Source organism: Cervus canadensis, chromosome X, assembly GCF_019320065.1.
Source record: "Cervus canadensis isolate Bull #8, Minnesota chromosome X, ASM1932006v1, whole genome shotgun sequence".
In the NCBI taxonomy this organism is placed as follows: Eukaryota; Metazoa; Chordata; class Mammalia; order Artiodactyla; family Cervidae; genus Cervus; species Cervus canadensis.
Genome location: NC_057419.1, coordinates 50,406,819 through 50,420,446, shown reverse-complemented (window position 1 = coordinate 50,420,446; position 13,628 = coordinate 50,406,819).

Genomic DNA, 13,628 nt, shown 5'->3' with positions numbered 1-13,628 from the left:
TCGGTATATATGTACAACGGAATATTACTCAGTCTTTGAAAGGAATGAAATTGGGGCATTTGTAGTGATGTGTATGAACCTAGAATCTGTCATACAGAGTGAAATAGGTCAGAAAGAGTAAACGAATATCATATATTAATGGGTATATATGGAGTCTAGAAAAATGGTACTGATGAACCTATTTGCAGGGCAGAAATAGAAATGCAAAATTGGACAACAGACTTGTGGACATGAGGTTGGGGAAGTGAGAGGGTGGGATGAATTGAGAGAGTAGCATGGACATATATACAATAACAAGTGTAAAATAGATAGCTAGTGGGAAAGATGCTATATAGCACAGGGAGCTCAGCTTGGTGCTCTGTGATGACCTAGATGGGTGGGATGGGGGAGTGGGAGGGAAGCACAGGGGGGGAGGGGATATATGTGTGTGTGTATATATATATACACTTATCCATGTTGTTGTGCAGCGACCAACACAACATTGTAAATCAACTATGCTCCAGTTAAAAAATAAAGTTAAAAAATAAATAAATAACAACAGCTAAAAAGAGTGAAAAGACAACCTGTAGTATGGTAGAAAATTTTTGCAAATCATATACATAATAAGGGACATGTATCCATAATATATAGGAATCTTACATCTCAATCCAAAAACAAGAAACACAATTAAAAATGGGCAAAATTCTTGAATAGATCTTTCTCCTAAGAAGATATACAAATAGCCACTGAACACATGAGAAGGTGCTGAACATCATTAGCTTCAAAAAAATGAAAGTCAAAGTCACAATGAGATACCAATTCACACCTGCTTGGATGGCTACAATAAAACAGCCAAATAAAAACAAGTGGATCAATTAGAAGCCAGATACAATGCTGGTTGGAGTGTAAAATGGTACAGCAGCTTTCCAAAATAACGTAGCAGTTTCTCAAAGTTAAACAAGAGTGACCATATGACCCAACAATTCCTCTCCTTGGTATATATGCCAAAGAAATGAAAGCTTATGTATACTCAAAAAACTTGTATATGATGTTCACAGTAGCATTAATCATTATTTACTAAAAGCACAAACAATAGAAATATCCATGAGCTGACAGTTGGATAAGTAAATATGGTACATATATACAGTGAAATGTTCAACAATAATAAAATATGAAATACATCATGGATGAGCCTTTAAAATATTTTTAAGTCAAAGAAAGCAGTCATAGAGAATAATATACTGTGTGATTGCATGCATATGCAATGTTGAGAACAGACAGAAAGTACATTGGTAGATGCCTAGCATTAGGGTTTCTCATTTGGGTGACTAAAATATTGTTAAGTTTTGTTGATGGTTGCACAGTTTTGTGAATATACTAAATATCACTGACATGTTCACGTTCAAGGAGTCCATTGTATGATTTATAAAGTAAACATAATTTGCAATAATTTATTTATAACAATAAAACTGTTAAAATTGATTTACATAAATAAACTAATAACAGTTCAGTCCATATCATCGTTCAGTTCAGTCGCTCAGTAGTGTCTGACTCTTTGCAACCCCATGGGCTGCAGCACGCCACACTTCCCTGTCTATCACCAACTCCCAGAGCTTGCTCAAACTCATGTCCATTGAGTCAGTGATGCCATCCAACCATCTCAGCCTCAGTCGTCCCCTTCTCCTCTTGCCTTCCATCTTTCCCAGCATCAGGGTCTTTTCACTTTGCATCAGGTGGCCAAAATATTGGAGTTTCAGCTTCAGCATCAGTCCTTCCAATGAATATTCAGGACTGCTTTCTTTTAGGATTGACTGGTTTGATCTCCTTGCTGTCCAAGGGACACTCAAGAGTCTTCTCCAACACCACAGTTCAAAAGCATCAATTCTTCAGCACTCAGCTTTCTTTATATTCCAAATTTCACATCCATACATGACTACTGGAAAAAACCATAGCTTTGACTAGACAGAGCTTTGTCAGCAAAGTAATGTCTCTGCTTTTTAATATGCTGTCTAGGCTGGTCATAGCTTTTCTTCTAAGGAGCAAGTGTCTTTTAATTTCATGGCTGCACTCACCATCTGCAGTGATTCTGGAACTCCAAAAGATAGTCTCTCACTGTTTCCATTGTTTACCCATCTATTTGCCTCGAAGTGATGGGACCGGATGCCATGATCTTAGTCTTCTGAATGCTGAGTTTTAAGCCAGCTTTTTCACTCTCCTCTTTCACTTTCATCAGGAGGTTCTTTAGTTCTTGTTCGCTTTCTTCCATTCCCTCAATCTTCATCTGGCTGAAACTGCTTACCTTCAACTCTCAGTTTACACTTATCTTTCTCTAGGGAGCATATCTGCCCCTCTGAAATTAGATTATTTCCTGTTATGTACAGACAAGTCCATATAATTACCTTCTCTGTGATAGAAAGCATTTAGCCAGTTCCTTGTCAGAGCTTGTCTTATTGAACATCTCCCAACAGACTAGGAGTCACTGAGGGTAGAGACTGTGTGTGTCTTTTTCACCCTTGAACTCCAGAACATAACATAATCTAGGAGACACTATTTGATGTATTCAGTGTCATAGTTCAGTATCAGATGTTAGAATGGGGAAATAATTAATTATAAAGTCATCCATCAAGTTCCTGTTCATCCAACACAGGTTGAATCTGAATGGAGGCAAAAGCCCTAAATAGATATTTCTCCAAAGAAGACATACAGAGGGTCAAGAAAAACATGAAAAGATGCTCAATAGTCACGAATTATTAGAAGAATGCAAATCAAAACTACAGTGAGGTATTATCTCACATTGGTCAGGACAACCATCACCAAAAGAAATCTACAAACAATAAGTGCTAGAGAGGTTGTGGTAAAAAGGGAACCCTACTGCACTGTTGGTAGGGATATACACTGATACAGTCACTATGGAGAACACTATGGAGGTTCCTTAAAAAACTAAAACTAAAACTGCCATATGACCCACAACTGGGCATATACCCAGAGAAAACCATAGTTCAAAAAGATACATGCACACCAATGTTCACTGAGGCACTGTTTACAATAGCTAGGATATGGAAGCAACCTAGATGTTCACTGAAAGATGAATGGATAAATAAGTTGTGGTACATATATACAATGGAATTTTACTAAGTCAATGAAAGGAATGAAATTGTGCCATTTGTAGAGATATGGATGACCTAGAGGCTGTCATACCGAATTAATTTAGTCAGAAAGAGAAAAACAAGTATTGTATATTAATGCATATATGTGGAATCTAAAATAAGTGGTATGGATGACCTTATTTGCAAACAGAAATTGAGATGCAGATGTAGAGAACACATGTATATACACCAAGGGAGAAGGGCCAGTGAGATGAATTGGGAGATAGGGGTTGACACATATACAAGATTGCTACTATATATAATATAGATAACTAAAGAGAACCTACTGTAAAGCACAGGGAACTCTACTCAGTGCTCTGTGGGGACCTGAATGAAAAGGAAATCCAACAGAGAAGGGATATATGTATAGGTATAGTGGAATCACCTTGCCATACAACAGAAACTAACACAACATTGTAAAGAATCTATACTTCAATAAAAAATCTGAATGGAAGAGTTCTGTTAATAAATTTGATTTTTTAAATTTTAATGGGTGGAACATGACAGAATTTCATTATAAAACCGACAAATATATCAACACTTACTCAAGTTCAGAATGGGCTAAGTGTAAATGCAGTCTGAGGTCTGGGTATATTGGGGAAAGGTTCCTTTGGTCAGAATAGGATACATACAACAAGGGTCAAGCCCTTGTTTCCATTGAAGGTTGTTGTGTCTGATTACGGTGCCTGGAATTGTGGGCACAATTTTGTTACCAAAAGGAGACTTGGGCCTAGGAGAAGCCCATCCAGTAAAGATGGAAACCCAGAAATATGAAGCTGGTTACTTTATGGTTACTAAATTGCCCATGCCTGGAACCACTCTGCCCAAGGACTTTTGTTATATAGATAATTTTCATCATGACTTAAGCCAGTTGAGTCATGTTTTCTGCCATCTCAAGATTGTGTCTTAACTAAGTTATCATAGCTCTGCCTAGTGATTCATTCCTGGTCCCTCTTTGTCACCAGAGAGACAAGGATGGATCCTCTGCTGGCTCCTGGGGACACTCTCAGGGACTTTGGCAAACCTTATCCATCCCCTTGGACTCCCCTAATACCCACCCAGGCTGTTCCCATTCTTACAATGGCCATGTAGAGGCTGGGACCCCACAGTTGGTACCCTTGGCTATAGAGCAAACAAGAAGAGTTATTTCCATATCTTTACAACATATAATTTTTATCTCCCCTTACACAACCCCTGAGAAATCTGTATGTGGGTCAAGAAGCAACAGTTAGAACTGGACATGGAAGAACTGACTGGTTCAAAATTGGGAAAGGAGTATGACAAGGCTGTATATTGTCACCCTGCTTATTTATCTTATTTGAAGGGTACGTCATGTGAAATGCTAGACTGGATGAATCACAAGCTGGAATCAAGATTGCCCCGAGAAAGATCAGCAACTTCAGATATGTGGATGATACCACTCTAATGGCAGAAAGTGAAGGAGAACCAAAGAGCCTTCTGATGAGGGTGAAAGTGGAGCGTGATAAAGCTGTCTTGAAACTCAACATTGAAAAAAACTAAGATCATGGCATTCGGCCCCATCACGTCCCGGCAAATAGATGGGGAAAAAGTGGAAGCAATGACAGATTTTAGGTTTTTTGGCTCCAAAATCACTATGGATGGTGACTGAAGCCATAAAATTAAAAGACATTTTCTTCTTGGATGGAAAGCCATGACAAACCTAGACAGCATATTAAATAGCAGAGACATCACTTTGCTGACCAAGGTCCACCTACTGAAAGCTATGGATTTTCCAGTAGTCATGTACAGATGTGAGAGTTGGACCATAAAGAAGATTGAATGCTGACGAACTGATACTTTTGAACTGTGGTGCTGGAAAAGACTCTTGAGATTCCCTTGGACTACAAGGAGCTCAAACCACTCAATCCTAAAGGAAGTCAACCCAGAATATTTGTTTGAAGGACTGATGCTGAACCTGAAGCTGCATTACGTTGGCCACATGATGCAAAGAGCTGACTCATTGGAAAAGATCCTGATGCCATGAAATATTGAAGGCAAAAGAAGGGTGCCACAGATGATGACATGGTTAGATAGCATCACTGACTGAATGGAAATAAAGGTGAGCAAACTCTAGGAGACAGTAAAGGAGAGGGGAACCTGGTGTGCTGCAGCCCATAGGTTGTCAAGGAGTGGGACACGACTTATTGACTGAACAACAACAACAGAAGAACTCACCTGACGATACAATGATGTGTGTGACCTGGTGTGTAAACTACAAGAACAGCATAGAGGACTCCCCTGGTAGTCCAGCGGTTGGGAGTCTGCCTGCCTATTCAGGGGTAATGGGTTCTACCTCTGGTCTAGGAAAATTCCACATGCTGTGGGGCAACTAAACCCATGTGCCACATCTACTGAAGCCCACATGCGCTGGAGCCTGTGCTTTGCAACAAGAGAAGCCTCCCACTTGCCACAACTAGAGAAAGCCTGTGCACAGCAACGAGGACACAGGACAGCCAAAATAAATTAAAAATGAAAGAACAGCAGGAGCAGTGAGCAGCAGCTGTGCAGCGATGGAGTGACAAGTGGCTCCATTTCCCCTGAATATGCAAGCAGACTCCCAAGCACTGGACTACCAATGAAGTCCTCTATGCTGTTCTTGTAGTTTACACACCAGGGCACACACATCATTGTATCATCAGGTGAGTTCTTCTGTTGTTTTTCGGTCAATAAGTCATGTCCCACTGCTTGACAACCCATGGACTGCAGCACACCAGGTTCCCCTCTCCTCTACTGTATCCTAGAGACAGAGAGGAGATACCCCACGACCAAGGTAAGGAGCAGTGCTGCGCATTGCTGGAGCAGCCGTGAAGAGATACTCCATGCCCAAGGTAAGAGAAACTGCAGTAAGAGCATAGGCTCTCAGAGAGGGAGTCAGAGGGCAGACAGACTGAAACCACAATCACAGAAAACTAACCAATCTAATCACATGGACCACAGCCTTGTCTAACTCAGTGAAACTAAGCCATGCCATGTAGGGTCACCCAAGACGGATAGGTCACGTTGGAGAGTTCTGACAAAATGTGGTCCACTGGAGAAGGCAATGGCAAACCACTTCAGTATTCTTGCCTCGAGAACCCCATGAACAGTATGAAAGGGCAAAAAGATAGAACACTGAAAGATGAACGCCCCAGGTTGGTAGGTGCCCAGTATGCTACTGGAGATCAGTGGAGAACTAACTCCAGAAAGAATGAAGAGATGGAGCCAAAGCAAAAACAACATCCAGTTGTGGATGGGACTGGTAATAGAAGCAAGGTCCAATGCTGTCAAGAGCAATGTTGCGTAGGAACCTGGAATGTTAGGTCCGTGAATCAAGGCAAATTGGAAGTGATCAAACAGAAGATGACAAGAGTGAATGCCAACATTTTAGGAATCAGCAAACTAAAATGGACTGGAATGGATGAATTAAACTCAGACGACCATTATATCAACTACTGTGGGCAAGAATCCCTTCGAAGAAATGGAGTAGCCATCATAGTCAACAAAAGGATCCAAAATGCAGTACTTGGATGCAATCTCAAAAATGACAGAATGATCTCTGTTCATTCCCAAAGCAAACCATTCAATATCATTGTAATCCAAGTCTATGCCCCAACCAGTAAGCTGAAGAAGCTGAAGTTGAAGAGTTCTACGAAGACCTACAAGACCTTCTAGAACTAACACTCAAGAAAGATGTCTTTTTCATTATAGGGGTCTGGAATGCAAAAGTAAGAAGTCAAGAAACACCTGGAGTGACAGGTAAATTTGACCTTGGAGTACAGAATGAAGCAGGGCAAAGGCTAGTAGAGTTCTGCCAAGAGAATGCACTGGTCATAGCAAACATCCTCTTCCAACAACACAAGAGAAGATTCTACACATGGACATCACCAGATGGCCAACACCGAAATCAGACTGATTATATTCTTTGCAGCCAAAGATGGAGAAGCTCTACACAGTCAGCAAAAACAAGACCAGGAGCTGACTGTGGCTCAGATCATGAACTCCTTCTTGCCAAATTCAGACTTAAATTGAAGAAAGTAGGGAAAACCAATAGATCATTCAGGTATGACCTAAATCAAATCCCTTATGATTATACAGTGGAAGTGACAAATAGATTTAAGGGACTAGATGTGATAGACAGAGTGCCTGATGAACTATGGATGGAGGTTCGTAACACTGTCCAGGAGACAGGGATCAAGAGCATCCCTAAGAAAAAGAAATGCAAAAAAGCAAAATGGCTGTTTGAGGAGGCCTCACAAATAGCTTACAAATAGCATTATAAATGGCTGTGAAAAGAAGAGAAGCAAAAAGCAAAAGAGAAAAGGAAAGATATACCCACTTGAATGCAGACTTCAAAAGAATAGCAAGGAGAGATAAGAAAGCCTTCCTCAGTGATCAGTGCAAAGAAATAGAAGAAAACAATAGAATGGGAAAGACTAGAGATCTCTTCAAAAACATTAGAGATACTAAGGGAACATTTCATGCAAAGATGGGCTCAATAAAGGACAGAAATGGAAGGCACCAAACAGAAGCAGAAGATATTAAGAAGAGGTGGGAAGAATACACAGAAGAACTGTGCAGAAAAGATCTTCATGACCCAGATAATCACGATGTTGTGATCACTCATCTAGAGCCAGACATCCTGGAATGTGAAGTCAAGTGGGCATTAGGAAGCATCACTATGAATAAAGCTAGTGGAGGTGATGGAATTCCAGTTGAGCTATTTCAAATCCTAAAAGATGATGATGCTGTGAAAGTGCTGCACTCAATATGCCAGCAAATTTGGAAAACTCAGCAGTGGTCACAGGACTGGAAAAAGTCAGTTTTCATTCCAATTCCAAAGAGAAAGGCAATGCTAAAGAATGTTCAAACTACTGCACAATAGCAGTCAGCTCACACACTAGTAAAGTAATGCTCAAAATTCTCCAAGCCAGGCTTCAGCAATACTTGAACTTCCAGATGTTCAAGCTGGTTTTAGAAAAGGCAGAGGAACCAGAGATCAAATTGCCAACATCCGCTGGATCATCAAAAAAGTAAGAGAGTTCCAGAAAAACATCTATTTCTGCTTTATTGACTATGCCAACGTCTTTGACTGTATGGATCACAGTAAGCTGTAGAAAATTCTGAAAGAGATGGGAATACAAGACCACCTGACCTGCCTCTTGAGAAATCTGTTTGCAGGCCAGGAAGCAATGGTTAGAACTGGACATGGAACAACAGTCTGGTTCCAAATAGGAAAAGGAGTACATCAAGGCTGTATATTGTCACCCTGCTTACTTAACTTATATGCAGTGTACATCATGAGAAACGCTGGGCTGGATGAAGCACAAGCTGGAATCAAGATTGCCGGGAGAAATATAAGTAACCTCAGATATGCAGATGACACCACCCTTATGGCAAAAAGTGAAGAAAAACTAAAGAGTCTCTTGATGAAAGTGAAGGAGGAGAGTGATAAAGTTGGCTTAAAGCTCAACATTCTGAAAACTAAGATCATGGCATCTGGTCCCTTCATTTCACAGGAAATAGATGGGGAAACAGTGAAAACAGTGGCAGATTTTATTTTCTTGGGCTCCAAAATCATTGACGATGGTGACTGCAGCCATGAAATTAAAAACACTTGCTATTTGGAAGAAAAGCTATGACCAACCTAGACAGCATATTAAAAAGCAAAGACATTACTTTATCAACAATGGTCCATCTAGTCAAAGCTATAGTTTTTCCAGTAGTTATGTATGGGTGTGAGCGTTGGATTATAAAGAAAACTGAGCACTGAAGAATTGATGCTTTTGAACTGTGGTGTTGGAGAACACTGTTGAGAGTTCCTTGGGCTGCAAGGAGATCCAGCCAGTCCATCCTAAAGGAAATCAATCCTGAATATTCATTGGAAGGACTGATGTTGAAGCTGAAACTCCAATACTTTGGCCACCTGATTTGAAGAACTGACTCCTTGGAAAAGACCCTGATGCTGGGAAAGGTTGAAGGCGGGAGGAGAAGGGGACGACAGAAGATGAGATAGTTGGATGGCATCACCAACTTATGGAAATGAGTTTTAGCAAGCTCTGGGAGTTGGTGATGGACAGGGAGGCCTGGTGTGCTACAGTCCATAAGATCACAAAGAGTCTGACACTACTGAGTGACTGAGCTGGTCTGAAAGTCATAGTTAAGGCAGCCATGTCTGTACTGAGAGGCCTTTCCTAGGGGAACTTTTCCTAGGGCCTTTTCCAGGCAAGATTACTGGAATGGGTTGCCATTTCCTTCTCCAGAGGATCTTCCCAACTCAGGGATCCAACCCAGGTCTCCTGCACTCCAGGCAGACGCTTTACTGTCTGAGCGACCAGGGAAGCCCAGGGGAACATGTACAGTAAAAGAGAACATTGTATCAACAATCTCTGGGGATCAAAAGGAAATCTTGTTAGATCAGTGACATACTCTTCAAAGTCTGCAGTGCACGAAACCTTCAGTTGTCCTTCCTTTCTTTAACAAGGGGCAATTATTATCCACAGAGCAAGACTATTGTATGAAGGCTGAGACCTGCTTTACTTCCCTTTTGATGCCATCCATTGGAACATTACACTAAGTATAAGTAAGTAAGAGAAAAAATAATTTTGGATAGAATGAGAGATGACAGCTACTTTCACACACTCCTTGCAGGACTGGGAGGCAGCTAGAGTATGCATCAAGATTTGAATATAAACACTGTAGAATTTGTAGATTTTATTTTTAAAATGTCTTCTGATCAAACGGACAGATGTACAATGATTATTAAAGATATTTATTGCAGCTATATATGAAAATGTGTAAAACTGGAAAAAAATATACATCCATGAATATTTGGTTGTATGTGTGCTATGTGTGCTAAGCCACTTCAGTCATGTCGAACTCTTTGTGACCCTATGGAGTCTAGCTCACCAGGCTCCTCTGTCCATGGGATTCTCATGCCCTCCTCCATGGTATCTTCCTGACCCATGGATCAAATCCACATCTCTTATGTCTCCTGCATTGGCAGGAGATACTTTATCACTAGCGCTACCTGAAGTAGATTCAAGGGATTAGATCTGATAGACAGAGTGCCTGAAGAACTATGGATGGAGGTATGTAATATTGTTCAAGAGGTGGTGATCAAAAACATCCCCAGGAAAAAGAAATGCAAAAAGGCAAATGGCTGTCTGAGGAGGCCTTAGAAATAGCTGAGAAAAGACGAGAAGCTAAAGGCAAAGGAGAAAAGGAAACATATACCCTTCTGAATGAGAGTTCCAGAGAATATCGAGGAGAGATAAGAAAGCCTTTTTGAGTGAACAGTGCAAACAAATAGAGGAAAACAATCAAATGGGAAGGACTAGAGATCTCTTCAAGAAAAGTAGAGATACCAAGGGAACATTTCATGCAAAGATGGGCACAGTACAGAACAGAAACGGTATGGACCTAACAGAAGCAGAAGATATTAAGAAGAGGTGTGAAGAATACACAGAAGAACTATACAAAAAAGATCCTAATGACCCAGATAACTACAACAGTGTGATCACTCACCTAGAGCCAGACATCCTGGAGTGTGAAGCCAAGTTTGTCTTAGGAAGCACCACTAGGAACAAACCTAGAAGAGGTGATGGAATTCCAGCTAAGATATTTCAAATTCTAAAAGATGATGCTGTTAAAGTGATGCACTCAATATGCCAGCAAATTTGGAAAACTCAGCAGTGGCCACAGGATTGGAAAAGGTCGGTTTTCATTCCAAAGCCAAAGATGAGCATTGCCAAAAAAATGTTCACACTACCACACAATTGCACTCATTTCATGTGCTAGCAAAGTGATGCTCAAAAGCCTTCAAGCTAGCTTCAGTGGTATGTGAACCAAGAATTTCCAGACATACAAGCTGGATTTAGAAAAGGCTGTGGAACCAGAGATCAGATTGCCAACATCCGTTGAAACATAGAAAAAGCTAGAGATATCAAAAAAAACCACATCTACTTCTGCTTTATTCACATCACTAAAGCCTTCGAATGTGTAAATCACAGCAAACTGTGAAAAATTCTTAAAGTGATGGGAATACCTGACCACCTTACCTGCATCTTGAGAAACCTGTATGCAGGTCAAGAAGCAACAGTTAGAACCAGACATGGTTCAACAGACTGGTTCCAAATTGGGAAAGGAGTATGTCAAGGCTGTATACTGTCACCCTGCTGATTTAATTATATGCAGAGAATATCATGCCAAATGCTGGGCTGGATGGAGCACAAGCTGGAATCAAGATTGTTGGGAGAAATATCAGTAACCTCAAATATGCCATAACACACCCTTATTTGCACAAAGTTAAGAGGAACTAAAGAGCCTCTTGATGAAAGTGAAAAGGAGAGTGAAAAACCTGTCTTAAAACTCAACATTCAAAAAATGAAGATCATGGCATCTGGTTCCATCATTTCATGGCAAACAGATGGGGAAACAATGGAAACAGTGACAGACTTTATTTCCTTGGGCTCCAAAATCACTGGGACGGTGACTGCAGCCATGAAATGAAAAAACACCTCCTCCCTGGAAGAAAAGCAATGACAAACCTAGACAGCATATTAAAATGCAGAGACATTACTTTTCTGACAAAGGTCTGTATAGTCAAAGCTATGACTTTTCCAGTAGTCATGTACGGAGATGAGAGTTGCACAATAAAAAAGGCTGAGTGTCCAAGACTTGATTCCTTTGAACTGTGGTTCTGGAGAAGGCTCTTGAGAGTCCCTTAGACTGCAAGGAGTCAATCCTAAAGGAAATCAACTGTGAATATTTGTTTGAAGGACTGATGCTGAGGCTGAAGCTCCAATACTTTGGCCACTTGATTCAAGGTGCCAACTCATTGGAATAGACCCTGATGCTGGGAACAGTTGAAGGAAGGAGGAGAAGGAGATGACAGAGGATGAGGAGATTGGGTGGCATCACCAAATCAATGGGCATGAATTTGAGCAAACTTTGGGAGATGGTGAAACACAAGGAAGCCTGGTGTGCTGCAGTCCATGCAGTTGAAAAAGTTGGATGCAACTAAGCAAGTAAGCCGAGCGCAACCTGTAGCCCACCAGGCACTTCTGTCCATGTGTATTCTCCAGTCAAGAATATTGGAGTGGGTTGCCATGCCCTCCTCCAGGGGATCTTCCCAACCCAGGGATCAAACCCAAGTATCCCATATTGCAGGCAGATTATTTACCCTCTGAGCCACCAGGGAAGCCCATTTGATTGAATTTGTTGTTCACTCCCTCAATCATATCTGATTTTTGTGACCCCATGGACTGCAGCTTGCCAGGCCTCCCTGTCCTTTACCATCTCCCAGATCCTGCTCAAACTCATGCCCACTGAGTCAGTGATGCTATCCAACCATGTCACCCTAATAAAGCTGTCTAATTCCATGCATGAAGTGATATGAATTTAAAACTATAAGTATGCCTTGAAATCTTCAGGCCACACTCACTAAAACACGTGGCCTATGTATAGAAACTGTTAACAAACAGCATAACCCAGTATTTTTTGGGGGGGTTATTAGAGTATTGTACATATGCTTTTTGTATCAGTCCAGACCCATAAAGGAGCTGATGCTAAAGCAGAATTCAAAATGCAAGAAATTTATTAGGAGAAGTAACTGTGAGAGAAAGTGATATTTCAGGGGAAGTTGGGAGAGCCACTGCATTCAGATCCTGGTATGAATGCCAGTGAAAGAGAGACAAGGACTAATGCCTGGGTGGAAGCATCTTAAAGGGTGCAACACTTCTCAGTACAGTTTGCAAGGTCACTGGGGAGTCTTTGAGTCAATGTTGGCCATCAACTTCTGCTTCTTGCCAAACCTGCAGAACTAGTGGTGAAGAAGGAATTCATAGGGCCTGAACTCCATCTCAGGCCTGTCCGTGCTGGCTGTGCTCGACTGCCTCTCCAGTGGACTCTGAACTCTCTGCTTAGTGCCTGTGAGGACGACAATGGAAGGATAAGACCCCCTCCAGACAGAGGAATCCTGAAGATCACATCCAGGCTACTCATTGCCTAAGAGGAAGCATACCGTAATCACACCTGTCTTTTTTTCGTATCTGTCAAGATGTAATCACAGGCTTATCGATTATTAACTGGTTGGAATGTAACTGCGGGCTTATTGACTATTGACTGTTTAAGACACGTACACATGGGGTAGGTGGTGGGTCTGGGCACGTACGCATGGGGTATAAAAGATTTTCACAAATGCTGGACGGGGTCCTTGGCTAAGAGGAGACTCTGCCTTGGGCCCGCCGGTGTAATAAACTGCACTCCACTATCTGCATTGTCCTTCTGAGTGAGTCTGTTTCCCGGAAAGCGTGGCTATAACAGTGGTAATGTCCCACTTGTGACAATCAAAACCCACCCTCCATATATGAAACAATGGTTAGCAAATCGTTGTACATCAGGCAATGTGAAGGACAGTGATCCCTGAGAGAGAAGAAACAAAAGAGGTGTGAACAGTGACTGTCCCAGCTTACTGCCTAGAGTTTTTAGTTTGCTGCCGCACAT